This window comes from Delphinapterus leucas, chromosome 13 (assembly GCF_059928025.1).
Source record: "Delphinapterus leucas isolate spDelLeu-1000000601 "Yukka" chromosome 13, BTC_Dleu_Yukka2, whole genome shotgun sequence".
NCBI lineage: Eukaryota > Metazoa > Chordata > Mammalia > Artiodactyla > Monodontidae > Delphinapterus > Delphinapterus leucas.
In genome coordinates this window covers 37586421-37606412 of record NC_143141.1, presented here as the reverse complement: position 1 = coordinate 37606412, position 19992 = coordinate 37586421, and the positions used below count along the sequence as shown (strand labels likewise).

The window sequence follows — 19992 nt, the reverse complement described above, 5'->3', positions numbered from 1 at the left end:
TATTTTTGTTCTCATGAATACCTTTATAATAAGAACATTTCTTAATCTTCTATTTCTCCATTTCTTTAAATATACCTAAGTTGTTATCATAAGCAATAATAAATTTACTATAGTTCCTTTTTTTTTCTTCTCCATTCCTTCACATCTAGCATTCAAATTTGTTGATTATATTATCTTTCATGTTATTATCCTCTATACATATATTAATGATTTGTTAGCTTTTAGCAATGTGCTTTGATCTGCAGCTATTAAAGAGGAGGAAGTTGGAAAACTCAAATTGCTTCTCTCTTTCTTTGCTCCTGCCCTTTCCACCTTTTATTAGTTTTATTATATCTACATTCCTAGGGCACACAGCATTTATACTCTTTTGTACCTGTAATCCTACATCTTTTTAAATTCTTCAGCATTCATAGAATCAATGCTCAACATCAGCCATTTTTTCTATAGTTTTTCTTATTCTAGTAGATTATTTAGGATGGACCCATGGGAATAATATTTTCTAAGTTCTCAGAGTTTTAGTATTTCCTGTGTTCTTATGCATTGGTTTATTTTTTAAATCATAGTTTGGCTAGGTATAAAATTCTTAGAGTCCCCTTCACCCCCACAACTTCCTTTTCTTAATGATGTTGTAGAATTCCTCTGCAATCTGTAGCATTGAATTTTTATATGGAAAAGTCTGAGACCAGCTTGATTCCACACCCACACCCCATACCTTAAAAGTAACATAAACTTTTTGCCTGGTTACCCAAATACTCTTTCCTTTTTCATTGAAATCCTATAAATTTGCTAAGATATGTCTTATTTATTATTTTGAGTACATACTGCTTTGAAGAGTGGTTCTTTCACTCTGCGAATCCAAATATTTTATTTCAGAGAAATAAACTTGAACTATGTTGTTAATTACTTGTTCTTTTTCACTTTTTTTTTCTTTTAGAACTCTATGCAGATTTGGAGTCAATCTGCCTCTATTCCATTTTACCTCTTTATTTCAATTTTATTTTTCTTACTTTTCTTATATCTGTTTTCTATTTATCTTTATTGTTTTCTGCAATCTTTTATTTATTGTGCTTCTTATTTTGCCTTTATTTTTGTGATGGTTTTGTTATTTTTTTCTTTCACTTTATATGTGAACTTATATTTTCTCTCTTCCTATTGTCTTATGATTTCTTCCTTACGCTCTTAAATATATCTTTACACTCTTTCCTCATAAAGGGTATTGCTTGATTGAGCTATTTAAATTTCTGTTGAAAAACTGGTCCCAGTTTATCTGCTACAGTAGAAAAACAAAGCATATACCTAATATGCTTTTTTTTTAAAGATATTCTGAATTGTTTCCTCTTGTTTTCTTTTTTTTTCCCTTGTAGTATATTTCTGTAACTCTGGTGAAACTTTATTTTTTCATTACTCATTACTCATCTTTAAAGCAGATGAGTTACTCCAGGATCAATTATTTTTAGGAGTTTTGTGTATGGAAAGGCTCGTGGCAATATTCCAGTTTAGTTGGAATTATTATCTTGAGGACCCAGAATTTTATATATGAGTTTGTCTAGTCTTTAATTTTCACAAGTCAATGAGGATAGCCACTATGGAGGTTTTTCACAATGGCAAATCTCTACTCTCACTTTCTGTGAGAAAGACTTCTACAAATATAGCTAATTTTTATGATTCCTTGTTTGTTGACATCCTTCTGATTCTCAAAAGTAAACCAGGTCCAGAGGAGTTCCTGCCTCCAGCACATGCATCCTATTTCCATTGTTGCACACAAGGCATTTGGATTTTGCATCTCAGAGAGTGACCCTTATTTTTTTTTTTTTAACATTTTTACTGGAGTAAAATTGCTTTACAATGGTGTGTTAGTTTCTGCTGTATAACAAAGTGAATCAGCTATATGTATACATATATCCCCATATCCCTTCCCTTTTGCATCTCCCTCCCACCCTCCCTATCCCACCCCTCTAGGTGGACAGAAAGCACTGAGCTGATCTCCCTGTGCAATGTGGCTGCTTCCCACTAGCTATCTATTTTACATTTGGTAGTGTATATATGTCCATGCCACTCTCTAACTTCGTCCCAGCTTACTCTTCCCCCTCCCCATGTCCTCAAGTCCATTCTCTACGTCTGCGTCTTTATTCCTGTCCTGCCCCTAGGTTCTTCAGAACGATTTTATTTTTTTTTTTAGATTCCATATATATGTGTTAACATACAGTATTTGTTTTAATCTTTCTGACTTACTGAGTGACCCTTATTTTTAAGAAGTGTGTTTTGCTGACTCTTTCTGAGATCTGAAGCTACAGTGTTATTTCCCTTGTTCCTTTTGCATACATCCTTGCCTGATCTCCCCTCTTATGGGATGCCTACACTTATTTTTTTAGTTTATTGTTTTAGTATTTGTTTTGCAAAAGAGAAGTTTGTATTATTATCTCTTCCTCCCTGTTGCTTTGGGTGACTTCCAGGAAGAAAATGGGGAAATTCTAACTTTAGCATCATCTTCATTTTTGATGCCATTCATTTGAGACATTGTATTCAACACCATAGAGCTTATCTCCATTGACTTGTTCCAATTTACAGAGATTATTAAAGCATATTTCAGAAAATACAGTTTTCAAACACATCTACATTTGAGTTTATGTTTGTTTTTGCCAGTTTAAGAAACTCTCAGTTATATCTCTGACTTCTCACTATTTAAGTCACAATTGTTTCATCTTAGTTTTCTTAACCAGTCAGATGTTTAGACCTAAAATATATAATAAACGAATTTAGGTAACATGGTAGCTATGTTATTGTAGCCAGTTATATTTCAGCTATTTTTTGGAAAGACCTCTTTGGAGGATGCAGATTTAAAATCTGTACTTTCATGTATTTTACATCAATATTCCTAGAACTCTATTGGCTCAGATTTCAGTTCATCAGTTCAATGGACAATTAAAGCACCTGCTTTCTGGACCTGTTTTCAGGCTACAGTTTTATTTTGACTGCATTGCCATTTTATGCGGCAATGTTTGGACCATTATATAAACAATTTAGTGCATTTTGTTCTATTTTATAAAATTTCGTGGGAAGAAAAGGAATGAAATTGCTAAACTATGATTTTAGAGGAAATATATAAAGTCCCTTTTTAGAAATTAAGCTTTCTGTAACTTGCAACCAAAAAAATCTGGCCTAACATAAGAGGAAAATGAGACCTAGTTTGACATGAAACCAGGATTAAGGTTAGGATGAAAAATGTATGTTGTAAGTCTGGTTCATTTTCAGCCAATGGGTAGAAATTTGGCTTTTAAGCTTTTTAGCATGAAGAAGATTTTCTGGATTTCTTTTTTTTATATAGTGGCAGGGGAGAAGGTTCTGGGTCAGTTCTGCTTTGGGCTGCTATTAGCGCTATTATGCCGTCTATAATTCTACATTATTTCATCTATTAATCAGGAATACCAATGATAATCAGAATTTTATTTTGTCTTCAAATGTTTTAATTTTACCCTCACTCAGTTTACTTTTAACAGTCATGTACTTTTTATTTGTTAGTCTGATCCATTTATGCTGGACATGCAGAAGAATTCCAGAAATACCCTTGTACCAAGATGTTCAGCAGGTTTAGTTCTGTCTTGATCTCTTTCAGGGCCCATCGGTGCACATTTTATATTGTAAGATGCTGATTAAGTCTGGTGTAGGTCCCTTTACATTTTACCTTACAACAAAAAATGTAAAGGATGTACACCACATTTGAGAATCATTGTCCTAAATTTTAGCCACTGACTTGAATTAGTTAACCTTTTCAGAAGAGCCTTTGCTACCACAGAAGTGTTTTATTTTTAAGAATTAAATGAGCTCACTAATTACATCTTAGGGGATAGGAATTAGAGTGGCAGAAGAACTAAGGTTAACACCATGAAATAAGCAATGGAAAACTGCTGATATTTCTAACCAGGCAGTAAAGAATCTCTTTTCCTTGTGACCTCCCAATCCACAGAAGCCATGTCTTTGAAATACTCTTTTATATCAGAAAGGCTTTTTACTCCATCCTTTTCAGGATTGTGAACTATGGTTGGGCAAAGGGGGAGGGTAGTGGGGAACCTTTGGAAGCAGAACTGGTAGGGAATTTTAAAACCTCATGGACAATGTGAAAGAGGGAAAGAGATTTTTTTTTAAATAGATCTTTATTGGAGTATAATTGCTTCACAATACTGTGTTAGTTTCTGTTGTACACCAAAGTGAATCAGCCATGTGCATACATATGTCCCCATATCCCCTCCCTCCTGAGCCTCCCTCCCATCCTCCCTATCCCACCCCTCTAGGTCACTGCAAATCACTGAGCTGATCTCCCTGCGCTATGCTGCTGCTTCCCACTAGCTAACTACTTTACATTTGGTAGTGTATATATGTCGATGCTACTGTCACTTTGCCCCAGCTTCCCCCCCAACCCCGTGTCCTCAAGTCCATTCTCTATGTCTACATCTTTATTCCTACCCTACAACTAGGTTCATCAGTACTTTTTTTTTTTTTAGATTCCGTATATATGCGTTAGCATATGGTATTTGTTTTTCTCTTTCTGACTTGCTTTGCTCTGTATGACAGACTCTAAGTCCATCCACCTCACTACAAATAACTCAGTTTCATTTCTTTTTATTTCTGTTTTTGTGCCAGTACCATACTCTCTTGATTACTGTAGCTTTGTGGTATAGTTTGAAGTTGGGGGGTCTGATTCCTCCAACTCCATTTTTTTCCATTGTATATATGTTCCACATCTTCTTTATCCATTCTTCTGTCGATGGACATTTAGGTTGGTTCCATGTCCTGGCTATTATAAATAGTGCTGCAGCGAAAATTGTGGTGCATGACTCTTTTTGAATTATGGTTTTCTCAGGGTATATGCCCAGTAGTGGGATTCCTGGGTCATATATTACTTCTATTTTTAGTTTTTTAAGGAACCCCTATACTGTTTTCCACAGTGGTTGTATCAATTTACATTCACACCAACAGTGCAGGAGGGTTCCCTTTTCACCACACCCTTTCCAGCATTTATTGTTTCTAGATTTTTTGATAATGTCCATTCTGACTGGCGTGAGGTGTTACCTCATTGTAGTTTTGATTTGCATTTCTCTAATGATTAGTGATGTTAAGCATCTTTTTATGTGCCTCTTGGCCATCTGTATGTCTTCTTTGGAGAAATGTCTATTTAGGTCCTCTGCCCATTTTTTTTTTTTTTTTTTTTTTTGCGGTACGCGGGCCTCTCACTGTTGTGGCCTCTCCCGTTGCGGAGCACAGGCTCTGGATGCACAGGCTCAGCGGCCATGGCTCACGGGCCCAGCCGCTCCACGGCATGTGGGATCTTCCCGGACCAGGGCACGAACCCCTATCCCGTGCATCAGCAGGCGGACTCTCAACCACTGCGCCACCAGGGAAGCCCTGCCCATTTTTTAATTGGATTGTTTGTTTTTCTGATATTGACATACATGGGCTGTTTGTATATTTTGGAGATTAATCCTTTGTCTGTTGTTTCATTTGCAAATATTTTCTCCCATTCTGAGGGTTGTCTTTTCGTCTTGTTTATGGTTTCCTTTGCTGTGCAAAATTTTAAAGTTTAATTAAGTCCCATTTGTTTATTTTTATTTCTGTTACTCTAGGAGGTGGGTCAAAAAAGATCTTGCTGTGGTTTATGTCAAACAGTGTTTTTCTTACGTTTTCCTCTAAGAGTTTTATAATATCTGGTCTTACATTTAGGTCTTTAATACATTTTGAGTTTATTTTTGCATATGGTGTTAGGGAGTGTTCTAATTTCCTTCTTTTACATGTAGGTGTCCAGTTTTCCCAGCACCACTTATTGAAGAGGCTGTCTTTTCTCCATTGTATGTTCTTGCCTCCTTTGTCATAAATTAGGTGACCATACGTGTGTGGGTTTATCTCTGGGCATTCTATCCTGTGCCATTGATCTATATTTCTGTTTTTGTGCCAGTACCATACTGTCTTGATTACTGTAGCTTTGTGGTATAGTTTGAAGCTGGGGAGCCTGATTCCTCCAGCTCCATTTTTTTTTTTCCTCAAGATTGCTTTGGCTATTCGGGGTCTTTTGTGTTTCCATATGAATTGTAAAATTTTTGGTTCTAATTCTGTGAAAAATGCCATTGGTAGTTTGATAGGGATTTCACTGAATCTGTAGATTGCTTTGGGTAGTACAGTCATTTTCACAATATTGATACTTCCAGTCCAAGAACATGGTATATATCTCCATCTGTTTGTATCATCTTTAATTTCTTTCATCATTGTTTTATAGTTTTCTGAGTGCAAGTCTTTCACCTCCTTAGGCAGGTTTATTCCTAGGTATTTTATTCTTTTTTGTTGCAGTGGTAAATGGGAGTGTTTCCTTAATTTTTCTGAGGGGAAGAGATTTAAGGACTTCAAATGAAATAGACGTTTCCTCTCCTGACAGATCCTAAAGAGCTGTATTGAAAGTGATCTTCAAACTATCAATTTTAATTTTGTCTATTGGATATAATTTTATAGCTTGCAGTTGTAGCCATTTCAGTTGATTTTCATGACTCTTGGGCAATTTTTATTAGTTATAGTTAGTGATTTGATCTTTCTATTAGATGGCATAATAATTGTACATTTTGGAAAAGTAATTATGCATATTTCTACTTCTGACTGAGTATGAAGTAAAAACTATATCTCTGAAAGAACTAGATTGACTAATGGGGTTTTGAATACTTAATCAGTGTCCCAGTTCTTTTAATGAAGAGAACTGAGTTAGTAATAGCAAATGAAAAAATAAAATAAAATAAATAATAGCAAATGTTTTGTTTGGCAGAATTATAGGATAATGAACAAAAAAACATCATTCAAAATAGGCCCCTCTTAATCTATTGTCCAAAGCAGGAAGTATCCTAAGCCACTGACTGCCCATTGGAATCAGCTGGGAAGCGTTTAAATAAATACCAGTGTCCATCTGAGGATATCATCTATGCATCAATATTTTTAAAAAGCTCCTCAGGCAATTTTAATCAGCATCCAGTGTTCAGAACCACTAAGTTATCCTCAGTTAGACTCATTCCAATATTTACTAAGCCAAATACTGCTAAAATTGAGATAGGAATTATGAAACAAAATATACTGAGTCTTAGTTATGGCCCTTAAAGCTTCATTGCACTGGGAGAATTATTTTAAATGAAACAAAAAGTTTCAAAAACGGCATTATTAAGAGCCAAGTATGGTAGAGAATTTGTTCTAAAGGGTTTCTGAGAAGAAAGAAATCATAAAGGAGTGGTGATTAGAGAAAACTTCTGGGAGAAGCTAAGACTCAGTCTGTAACCAAGCAGGACCCTATGGGACCTTCCCAGAACAACTCCCCCCACCCCCGCACATGTCCTCTGCCTGCCTCTTGTTTGTAGAAAAGTTTAGCCTCCTAGGCCTTCCCTGAGTTCCAAAGAACAAATTTAATCAAAGAAGTGAGAAGAGGCTGAAACAAAAGAAAGCAATCAAATAAGACAAAATAATAATAGTTTAGTCATTAAACAAAGCCAAGAACCTTTAGTTTCTCCTCAAGGCCTATGATAATATTCTGAGCCATATCCTTTGAGCTGTTTTGCAGATACTGAAACCCCTACCAGGTAGAAGAAGTTAAATGAATGCTGACCATGAGCATGTAGACTCCAGACCGGTTGGAACCAGAAGGTTGATTATGTTGATTCCCAATTACCTCACCACCAACCAATCAGAAGAATGTCTGTGAGCTGATCATGCATCCTGCAACCCTCTCCATCACCCTATCTTTAAAAAACCTTTCCCTGAAAGGTTTTTTAAAGTTCAGGGAGTTCAGGTCTTTTGAGCATTAACAGCCCAGACTCCTTGTTTTGTGCCTACAATTAACTCTGCACTTTCCTTCACCACAATCCAGTATGAGCATATCCAAATGTGGTTCAATAACAAGTCTGGGCTTCTAAGTGTGATAGCTCTGGTGGATAGCCAGCCTGCAGGATGACTCCCAACAATCCCCACTCCTGGTATTCACATCCTTGTGGCTTTCATATTATTCTCCCTTTTCCCCTCTCACAACTTTGGAGGAAGCCAGTAGTGATGACATGCAAGCAGCTTATGGAGAGGCCTATGTGGGAAGGCATGGAGGTGTTGGCTAACAGACAACAGCCATGTGAATGAGTTTGTAAGTGGATTCTTTAACACCAGCCAAGTCTTGAGATGACTGCAGCATCTGCTGACACCTGGAGGGCCACCTGGTGAGAGACCTTGAGACAGAACAGTTCAGGCCAAGAATAGAATACGAGACACTGGGAAGAACATAATGAGCAAAGGCATGAAGTGGGACTGAAATGGTATTGCTGCAATATTCTGGCTGGAGACACAGGTATGTTGCCTGTGGGCGTGTGTTGGGGGGCAAAAATTATTGAGGATATTGAAAGATTTACTAAATACTAGATGTGAGAGGGAATCAGAAGCCATTGGGCTTTTGTTTTATTTCTCCTCTCAAAATTTTGGAAACATATTTTAAAAAACATAATAATTCAAATGCAGAGGGGAAAATATTTTGTTGTTTGTAAATTAGCAAAAGAAAAATATATGTGTTTTATATAAAGAAAGATGAGAACCACTCATAAAAAATGTTTTTGTGCAAAGGGTTTGAGTAGAACAGATTTGATGTAGGAGGTGAAATGCATCAATCACTAGTAAACACTGAAACTAACAACAAATTTATATACCATAGATCAGTAGCCTGGCCTTTAATCTAAAAACATCTATGTTTTAGAGAGACAACAAAATCCTTTTCTTCACTAAGACTTGCTTTCCAATATTGATTCCAATTGACTTCAAATTTATTTACTAAAGGTCATCACATTAACAAACATTAATTGAGTGTCTTATACATTTTTCACACAGCCACTTATTTCCTACAAGCATATGCATACTAAATTGAAAGTTCAAGGGCAACAACTTTTAATTTTTTCATGATGTTATGACAGGAGCAGGAAAGAATTTTATGAATGAAAATTCACCTGGTTTAAGTACAGGCTGACAACCTTCTTTTAGCAGTTGGAATGTTTTCCTAAAGAGTTTTGCCTTAGGCAAGTCTCTGCTTTTAGAATAAATCAGATCAAGTTCAATTTTATCAGTGTTTTACTTTTGGCTCACTGTTTATTTTGCAAGTAAAACTCAAAATCAACAGTTGGGTTTAGGGTGAACATTAAGGAAATTGTGCCCACACTGCAGGGTCTGCATGAACAACCCTTGGGGAGTAATTTATTTGCTATTTTCCACATTCTTTTGGAAAAGCAGATAGAACATCTTGCCTCCTAAATTAAAAGAATTTTTTTTCCATTTTAAAACAATGTACATTTACTACATAAATTTCTGAAAATCAGAAAAATAGAAGGAATTGTTTTTAATGTACATTGTAATACCACAAGCAGAAGATATCACTATTCTATTCTTTCTTTCCTTCTGACATTGTTTTTCTTATATATATATATATTTGGATGGTATTATATAATTATGATTATTCAGGATTCACAATTTTTATCCTGTTTTTCCCCCCACTTGGAATTCATCGTTTTATTCATTCAACAAATATTCATTGAGCAATACAGCATACATTCATACTTTAATTTTATACACATAATTTTTAATAGCTGCATAAAATCCCATTAAATACTTTTACCATAGCTTATTTAACCAATTTTCTATTATTGGATGTTAAGTTTCCTATTACTTTTTGACCTGAAAATTTTCTTTTTTTCTTTTGATTCTTAGTTTCTTTTAATTGGAAAAGTAATACATACAAATCATAAATCCAAACAGTAAAAAAGGGTTTATATGACCTCCCGTCCATACCTCCAAATTCCTAGTCTTTCTTTTATTATCTGTTTCACATCTCCTTCTTTCAAAACAGTCTACATATATACAAACTGCCTTTTTTTCCTATACAAATAGAAGCATGCTATATACAATGTTTTCAATGCTTTATACCTTATTTTTCATTTTTATCTCAACTACATGGAATTAGTCCCTTATCTGCAGAAGACTCTTGATATTATAGGGAGAAATGATTAAGTATCACTTACTTAATCATTTCTCTATTGATGTATACCTAGATTATTTACGATTTTTTTCTAGGTCTCTAGCCTATTGCATTGGTTAGTTAGTATGGCTTGAACAATGTTAATTTGTTCCTCACTTTAATAGGAAAGTATCTAGTTATCCAACATTAAGCACGATCCTGGCTTTTGGGTTCAGATAGAAAATCTTGTTAAGGAATTATCCATCTATTATTATATTAATGTTATAAAAATCAAGAATGGATGTATTTTTGGTATCTATGGAAATGAATGCAAGTGTCTCCATTGATCTATTAAATGGTGGAAGTATATTAAAATTTTTCTTAGAATCAAGTCATCTCTATATTCCTAGGTATTTAGGCAATATTTAGAGTTCCAATCATACTGTATATACAATTTGAATTATTTATTTTTACCTTAGCATAACAAAATCTTTTATGATTTTATTTTAAATCCTTTATAAATATTATTTTATTGACTGCATAATTTTCTATCTAGTAGATTCATTATTATTTTCTTCTTTTTCTATTGTTGAGTATTTAATTTCCCATTTCAAGCTATTCTAAACAATAGGGAACAGATTAAACAATTTTCTGACAAATGCAGTATAACTCAGATGTATGCCTCAGTCTTCTAGCCATAAGGGTTTTAACATTTAAATTCAAATAATTTGAGTGTCCCTCACACTGTGGGAAAATCTTGTGTGTACCCCAATGTGTATCTTTGAGGATCACCTGGGACTTGCTTCTAACCATCACATCTACTTCAGATTTTTGGCTTCTGCTGAATTTTGATCTCATTTATCTCTGAATTCTTAAGGAATTTCCCTTTTCTTTCTTTTGTTGACTCAACAAAGATCAGAACCTTTTTAAAAATTCTCCAAAGCACAATCCAAACAAGGCAGTTTTCGAAGATAGTTATGTATAATAGACTTTTATTGTTGATATAGTGAGTACTTACCCTGAGTTATAGTACAATTGATGAGATTAATATTAGACATTCATGTTCTTAAAAGTTCTTTGGCCATTTGTGTAATTGAGAACTAGTCATTTTGTGACTTTTCCTTGAACGTTATTTTCCTCCTTCTCCTTTCACCTCTGTACTGTGCAGAGATGAGATGTCCCTCTCTCATGCCTGTCCTTAAAAATTGAAAATTCTTCCTATTTATTATGCAGAGCAATTCAGTGCTCTCTTTATTTACCCTTATCTCACAACCAGCCACATTCCAAGACCTATCTTCCACAACTGAAATGATCTTTCAATTTTTTTCTTTTTTCTAATCAAAAGACATTTCTCTCCTAAGAAGAATTGCCCCTCCAGATTTTAACCCACTCCCGCAGCCCCATTCCAACCCTCTCCAGGACTGCTGATCAGTTTAGAACATAGTCCTGAGTCTTTAACAGGATGAGCTGGATAATGCTGCACTAGCATTTACAGGAAGGCATTCCTTCCTGTATTTTTTAAGCCTTGTGATAATGTGGTAATTATCTGCCTTATCTGTTGATGGAAGAATTAGATTGTTGGGATCCTAACATGATGTACTGTCAGCAGCATTGATTCATCATCACTGAATGCCAAGGTTTTCTCTGATTTGAAAGACTGGAGGATTAATTAATTGGCATCTTTCACCTCCTCCCTCTCCCCAGTTTTTAATTCCCTCTGCATTCTTGCCTATGTTTCTGCTGCCTGTTTTATTCACTAAGAGACGTATCATGGTATGGGAGTTGGTGGGAGGGAGTTGGGAAGGTTGGACATAGTGCATTCATTCTTTCCTTTAGGCACTAATCTAACTTGTATTTTGTTTAGAAATCTTCTGAGCAGTGCGTAATGGGTTAGGAACTATTTTCCCCTATTTTGTCCTATAAACCCTCCAGCCAAGTTCCTCTGTGGCTTCCACTGGCCTCTCAGAACTGTCTCTGGTTAGGTTATGTTTGTCCTCTTTATATACAAGGGACTGGACTTATATTTAGTGTGTTGATATAGGAATTACGGTCCCTATGTATCCTGTGTGAGTTACATATATTCAGCTGAGCACAGAATAGTGAATGTGCTTTATCTACAAACAGTTCAGTGATCAGAATCCGAGTGTTGATTTGTCTCACAAGATGTTCCTTAAATGTCTTAACTAGGACTTTGGATCTGGCTTGCTTCCCCTTATGGCTAGAAATTGTCATGGTCGTCAGCATCCTCAATCACCTCTCTCCACTCTGCTTTCTAGAGTTGCACTCCTCCTACCCTCTCTTTCCTGCCTAGAACCAGTGGACAAGAAATGCCACACAGAGCTCTAAGAGAGGTCAAGGGCACAGAGGGTGTCAGGAATGGCCAGGTGGTGAGAAATGAAGTCACAGAAGCAGGTGACATTAGGAGTAAGTGTGAAGAAAGGAGAGTCATGAGTCAAGGGTGTGTGTATTGCTGAATGGGAGGAGGAAAGCCCTAGAAGTATCAGAAAGGAACAATCCAATTAAGCATGACTCATGGTGCTCCCAACACTAATTACTCATGGGGGAAAAACTGCACACAGAGCACTCCTCTCTGAAGTTATTCATTTAATATAGATAATTTATATATGACTAAATCTCTTATGTATATTGATCAGAGACAAAATAAAATCCAAGCATAATCCTCAAACGTTATTTACATTTATAATTCCAACACACCTGCACTACCTTTTTCCAGCACAAAAAAGGCAAATGGATGGTCAGTACTTCTCATTCTTCCAAGTCTAGGGTGAGGATACAAATTGCAGTGAATTGATCACCATTTGAGGCAACTTGAGGACAAAAGAAAAACTGGTAATAAGGATCTTAACAACTCAAATGTGGAGTGATAGGTTCCCAAAATATGATTTTTTGATGTCTCACTGAGGTGACTCTGGGTTCAGAGTCCTTGCATTTCATTTCTGATGCCACCACTTACATACAAGTCCTTGGAAGTGAGGAAGTTAACCTCACTGAGCCTTACTTTCCTCATCTCTTAGAGATGTTGAAAAGAATAAATGAGATAATACGTATAATTCACATACTTGGCCCACAGTAAGCACTGAATAAATGCAAGCCATTACTATGACCCAGACGGTGATTAAATAAATGCTAGCGACCACAGTATGCTCAGGTGCTCAAGCTCAAGACCTGGGAGGCATCCTAATCCTACCCTGTCTCACTGCCTCATCAAGTCTTTGACAAAGTCCTGCTTTCTTACTTTCAGTGTAAGTCCTAAATCCCTGCTCTTGTCCCCACTTCCACTGTGAGCACTCATGCCCAAGCCACCACCGTCACTCATGCCCAAGTCACCTCCATCCACCTCCTCATGGGTCCCGCACTTCTACCCTTGTCTTCTTCAGTTCGTTCCCCAGACTGTAACCAGAGTAGACTTGTAAAACTACAAAACCTATTGTTAGTGGGGGCACTTATAAACTGTCTGCTACTTCTCTCCATTCTTAGAATAGACCCAAACTTAGCGTCGTGGCCTATGGGGCCTGGCTGAATTTGGCTCCTGTTTCTTTTCCCAGCTGCATCTTGTTCACTGTCCTACTTACTCTCTGACGTTCAGCCAATGACCACATTTCAGTTCCTTGTCGACATCAAGCCCTTTCTCCAGCAATTGCTCTTCTCTCAGCTTGCCCTGCTCCTTCACCCTTTCTCTGAATGGTTGGCTCATTGTCATTCAGACCTCAGCTTAGGTGTTGCCTTATAGGAAAGCCTTCTCCATCAGTCCAGTCCAAGGTAGCCGCCTCCAGTAACTGTTAGCTCATCACCTGGCTTTTTTCTCCATGGCATTCATCACAACCTGGAATAATAATCTGCATTTTTTGTTGTCTTACTGAGTCTCTGTTACTTGCACTAGAATGTCAGCCCCATGAGGGCAGAGATGACTTGTTTTTTGTTGTATCTCTAGGGCTTGGCACTTAGTAGATGATCAATAAGTATTTGTTAAAATATTGAATAAATAAGTAAGTTGTGCTTCTAGGTGTGAAACACATGTGATAAACTACACCCTAAGCTTAGGATGTGAATATGCGTGCATGTCAGAGTGCGTGTGTGTGAACATGTGTGTGTTTATGTGATTGTGTGAGTGTAAGGGTGCACTATTGCAATTGAATATGCATGGGAAGGTGTGAATGTACGTGAGTGTATGCCTGTGAATACATGTATGAGTGAAGGTGTGTTACTGCCTGTGTATGTGTGTGAGAATGTATCAGTGTGTGTGAATGTGTGTTTGTATATTTGAAGAACATTAGAGAAACTTGATTTCTCTGATTTGACTTGAATTAAATACTTAACAATTAAGGTTTAATCAAGCCCTTTAATTAAAATAATCCCATGATGACAAACTAGTGTTAGAACAAAGGAATATTTTATAGTCCTCTACATTAAGAGATTGACCTCATGAAGCTAATCACTAAAATGGGATATGCTGAGTAAGAACTGTGGGATTTTTGTTAAATCCTATGGGAACACAAGGCTTTCTCTATTTATCTCCTCTTCAAGGAGACAACGCTGTGATGTGCAGGGATTTGCTGGGTAAATGCATACCTTTCCTGCCTAACACCCATTCCATTCCTGCTACCTGGCATTTTCTGGTCTCGCCTCTTTGCTTGGCTGAGGTCAACTCATCTCCTAGGTCTCAATTCAAATGTTTGATCCTCAGAGGCTCCTTCCCCAACCCACTCCCCTGATTCCACACTAGGATAGATACCCTTCTTATTTGTTCCCAAAGAACCCTGTACTTCTCTTTGGATGTAGGCACACAATCAGTTACCCTTGTGATACTTAGGAATTCACTGCCTGTCTCCTTCTGTAAGCTCCAGCAGTGCAGAGACCTCCCCTTTCTTGTTCATTATCACATCCCAGCATCTAACATAACATCTGACATAAGTAAGTGCTCAATAAAATCTTATGGAATAAATAAAAAGGAAATCCATTTCCATATATATATATGTATATAATTATATATATACATAATTAAAATATTTAAAATAAATTTACCACATAGATACATCTAACAAATGATTACCTTTCCCAGGGAAAGGCAGGACTTGCTTGGTGTGTGACACACACACAAAAGATATTCAATAAATAGATGTCAATCAATTGAACCTCAAACTCATACTACCTTGTGTCTATGAACAATGACATTTTGAGGTCAGACCACCTGATTGGAATCCAAGTTCTGTCGCTTATTAGCTATACGGACCTTGGGAAATTTACATGGCCTCTCTGAGGCTCAGTTTGCTTCTCTGTAAAATGGAGTTTCTAATGGTATCTTCCTCAAGATAATGCTGTAGGAATTAAATAAACACTTTGCACCATACCTGGCATAGAATGAGTGCTCAATAAGTATTGGAAAGAAAAACAAGACTACCAGAAATCATCATTCAAACATTTAACGTTTCAACATTTTAGCATTCCAGCCTTTAAAATGGGGTATATAAAAATATGTTTTTAACCTAATAGTGGGAAAGGGTTTCTTAAGCAAAATTTCTAAAGTGTGAAAGATGAGGCAGAAAATCAATGCATCTGATTGCATCAGAATTAAGGATTTCTGTTCAGTTAAGGTCGTCATGGAAAGAGTAAGTAGATAAATGGCAGAATATGAGAAGACACTTGTAATTTCCAACTGATAAGGGATTATTAGCTTATAAAACAAAAGGAACTCCTACAAATCAACAAGAAAAACACAACTGTGTAACTGTGGACAAGGGATATGAACCAAAAAATTTATAGACAAAAAAATCTCCCCCAAAATTATTATGAGCATAATAATTACTTAAATTAATTTTTATCAGGGAAACACAAATAAATAAACAATGAATTATGCATTTATACCAATTACTCTCACCAGAATTAGAAGCTGGAAAATGCCAAATGTTGGCAGGGATGGGGCATATAGGGAGTATAAACTGGGGCAGCCATCCTGGAGAGCTGTGTAAGTACTTAGTCAAGTTAGATGTATACATGCCAATTCTGCTCCTGAGTATCTACCCCAGGTGGATTCTCATACAGTGTCTTAGAAGATATATCTATCAGGATAAGCTCAGTTTAGCTGTGAGACATAGCATCCCAAAATCTCAGTGGTTGAAACAGTTCCAGTTCATTTCTTGTTCTTACCATATGTCCATCACACATCGGCAGAGACCTCTTTACTCACCTAGTCTCTTTGACACCCATGTTGATAAAGCCATTCTGTTTTAAACATTGCTCATCCCTGTACCAGAGGGTAAAAGCATGTTTTGTGGATTCCTGAATGGGCAATTCAATGCTCTAGCCCACAAGTGACACATGTCACTCTTCGTACAATTCATTGGCCAGAACTAGGTATATGGTCCATCTGACTACAAGGAGGTCAGGAATTACAACCTACCTTGTGCTACCATAGAGGACTAATCTGCCATCACAAGGGACATATGCAAGAGTACCCACTGGAAGGATTAGGCAATGGGAGCAACAGATTAGATACATATGTCAAAATAAAGTTGACTAAAAAAAAAAAAAAAAGAATGAGATCAACGCCATTTATGTAAAAATACATGCATATAAAATTATATACATTTCCATGGCTTCACCCTTTAGACCTAAGGCTCTGCCCTCTGAGTCATTCTTCCTTTATCTTGAAGGGTAGCACATGTTTGCACCTCAGTAGTTTTATCATTCTGTTTCTTACTTGTAGCATTTGGGAAGTCCAATTAGCCTTACTTAATTTTATTTATCCTTTCTTTGCCCCTTTTGGTCTAAACTGGCAGTGTCTGTGCAACAACTGTCAGTTTTGGTATAACACTTTCAAAACCTTTTTGAGTCTCCCATATATATTACAAAATTCACAGCATTAGACAAAATAGTCTTCCAAATACCTTTTCTGGAATCACCCCATCTCTATCCTCACTTCTACTGACATGGCTGAGGGTATCCATGAGTCACACACACCTAATCACTTCCTCAAAAGCTTCTCCAGCTATACCCTTGGCCTTATTTCCAGAGCACATTTTCCTAACAGTGAACCTCCTAATTCTGATGTTTTCGCAGTTTGGATAGGCTAAGAGTTTCCAAAATCATCAAGTCCTGGTTCCCTTTTACTTAACAGATTTTCCCTCAGTTTATCTCATTTCACTCATTTTACTACAAACAACAAGAAGAAACCAGGCTGAACTTTCAACATTTTGCTTGGAAATCTCAGCTAAGCAAGTTCTTTTTTCATACAACCTTGTAGAATACAATTCAGCTAGACTTCCTGCCTGCCACGTTATAGCAAGAATCCCCTTTCCTTTATTTTCCTTCTGAGCCCTCACCAGCAGCAACTTTAACATTCATAATTCTGCCAGCAATTTCTTTATGACACTACATGGATTCTCTAAAACAATATAGGTTTTCTCTATCATGCTCATCTCTTCCTTCTCAGCCCTCACCAGCAGCATATGTAATACCCATTTTTCTACCAACAGTTTATTTAAGGCAATCTAGGCTTTTTCTGTCATACATCTCAAAATTCTTCCAGCCTCTACTCATTCCTCAATTCCAAAGCTACTTCCACATTTTTATGCGTGTGTTAACAGCAGCATCCCATTCTTGGTACCAAAGCTATATTGGTTTCCTGTGCCTGCTGTAACAGATTACCAGAAACTTAGTGACTTAAAAAAACAGAACTTTATTCTGTACAGTTCTGGAGGCCAGAAGTCCAAAAGCATTTTCACTAGAACCGCAATCAAGATATCTACAGGCTCACGTTCCTGCGAAATCTCTAGGGGAGAATCCATTCCTTGTCTCTTCTAGCTTCTGCTGGAAGTGGCATTCCTTGGCTTTTGGCTTCATCATTCTAATCTGTCTCTATGGTCACATTGCCTGAATTTCCTTTGGGGAGACATTATTCAGTCTATAACAAACATTTATAGATACACTCATATGATCTTTCATATATAATGGAATCTTTCATATATAATTTCATATAAGAAATTATATTACTCTGTTTCCTAGTGTTTAACCATCCTTGCATTCTGGAAAAAACTACATAATAATCACTTTTGGTTTTTGAAGCCTTTACAGTATTCCATTTTATAACTCTTCCATACTTTATTTAACCAAACTTCACTGATAAACATTAAGGTTATTTCCTTTCTGTATTATTTCATTATTATAAAATCCCTACATACATACACACAATCTTTGTGTACTTGGTCAGTTATTTCATTGGAATATATTCCTAGGAATAAAACTGCTGAGGCAAAAAATGTATACATTTAAAATTTTTATTTATCTTATTAAATTGTCCCTAGAAATTTTCCAATTTAAAATCTCATCTCACTTAAGAGAGTTCACTATTTCCCCCACACCCTGCTTAGTTCAGAGTACTAACAGTTGATTATTATGAGAGGCAAAACATATTATTTTATTATTTCATTTTGCATTGCTTTGATTAGTATTTGAAAATCTGTTTTGTCTCTATCATTTTTTCATTTGCTCTCCCAATTATCAATCTTGTTGATTTGCAAGAGCTTCTATATATTAAGATAGTAGCCTTTTATATTAAGATAATAACTTTCTGTATAGGTTTAAACTGTATTTTAGCAATTTGTCATTTTTCTCTCTGTTAATATTGCCTTTGGTTATACAAAAGTTTAACATTTTTAGGAAATAGTATATGTATCCCTCTCATAAAAGTTTCTGGGTGTAATATTGTTTAAGAAAGGCCTTTCTAACTCCAAGAATATTGGCTATTTCTGTTAATGTGACCTTGCCTGCCATTGCAGAATGGCTTAGGGCATTAAGGTTTCATTTGCTATTTTCTAGATAATTCTGGGCCTTCTCGAGCGTTCTTTTTAATAGAATCCAAGTCTGCCTCTTGAATGCCAAGGCTAGTTAGTGTAGAAATATTCTGAAGAGATGCCCTGATCAACTTTTTACATCAAAAGAGTGTTTCCCAAAAACAAACAAATGGGACCTAATGAAACTTAAAAGCTTTTGCACAGCAAAGGAAACCATAAACAAGACCAAAAGACAACCCTCAGAATGGGAGCCAATATTTGCAAATGAAGCAGCTGACAAAGGATTAATCTCCAAAATTTACAAGCAGCTCATACAGTTCAGTAACAAAAAAACAAACAACCCAATCCAAAAATAGGCAGAAGACCTAAATAGACATTTCTCCAAAGAAGACATACAGACTGCCAACAAACACATGAAAGAGTGCTCAACATCATTAATCATTAGGGAAATGCAAATCAAAACTACAATGAGGGCTTCCCTGGTGGCGCAGTGGTTGAGAGTCCGCCTGCTGATGCAGGGGACATGGGTTCGTGCCCCGGTCCGGGAAGACCCCACATGCCGCGGAGCGGCTGGGCCCGGGAGCCATGGCTGCCGAACCTGCGCGTCCGGAGCCTGTGCTCCGCAACGGGAGAGGCCACAGCAGTGAGAGGCCCACGTACCGCAAAAAAAAAAAAAAAAAAAATCTAGAAAAGATAAATGTTGGAGAGGGTGTGGAGAAAAGGGAACACTCTTGCACCGTTGGTGGGAATGTAAATTGATACAGCCACTATGGAGAACAGTATGGAGGTTCCTTAGAAAACTACCATACGACCCAGCAATCCCACTACTGGGCATATACCCTGAGAAAACCATAATTCAAAAAGAGTCATGTACCACAATGTTCATTGCAGTTCTATTTACAATAGCCAGGACATGGAATCAACCTAAGTGTCCATCAACAGATGAATGGATAAAGAAGATGTGGCACATATATACAATGGAATATTACTCAACCATAAAAAGAAACGAAATTGAGTTATTTGTAGTGAGGTGGATGGACCTAGTCTGTCATACAGAGTGCAGTAAGTCAGAAAGAGAAAAACAAATACCGTATGCTAACACATATATATGGAATCTAAGAAAAAAAAAAAAAAAGGTCATGAAGAACCTAGGGGTAAGACGGGAATAAAGACACAGACCTACTA

The 19992-nt window shown here is 36.6% G+C and overlaps 1 protein-coding gene across 2 annotated transcripts in view; it reads left to right on the top strand.

The window, feature by feature from the left end:
• Positions 1–19992, top strand: part of ETAA1 (ETAA1 activator of ATR kinase) — a 66126-nt gene extending 46134 nt beyond the window's left edge. For both annotated transcript variants that reach the window (XM_089923080.1, XM_022597253.2), the window contains exon 6: positions 1–19992. This exon is cut by the window's left edge and continues 33203 nt beyond it. The gene's annotated coding sequence lies outside the window, so the exon portion shown is untranslated.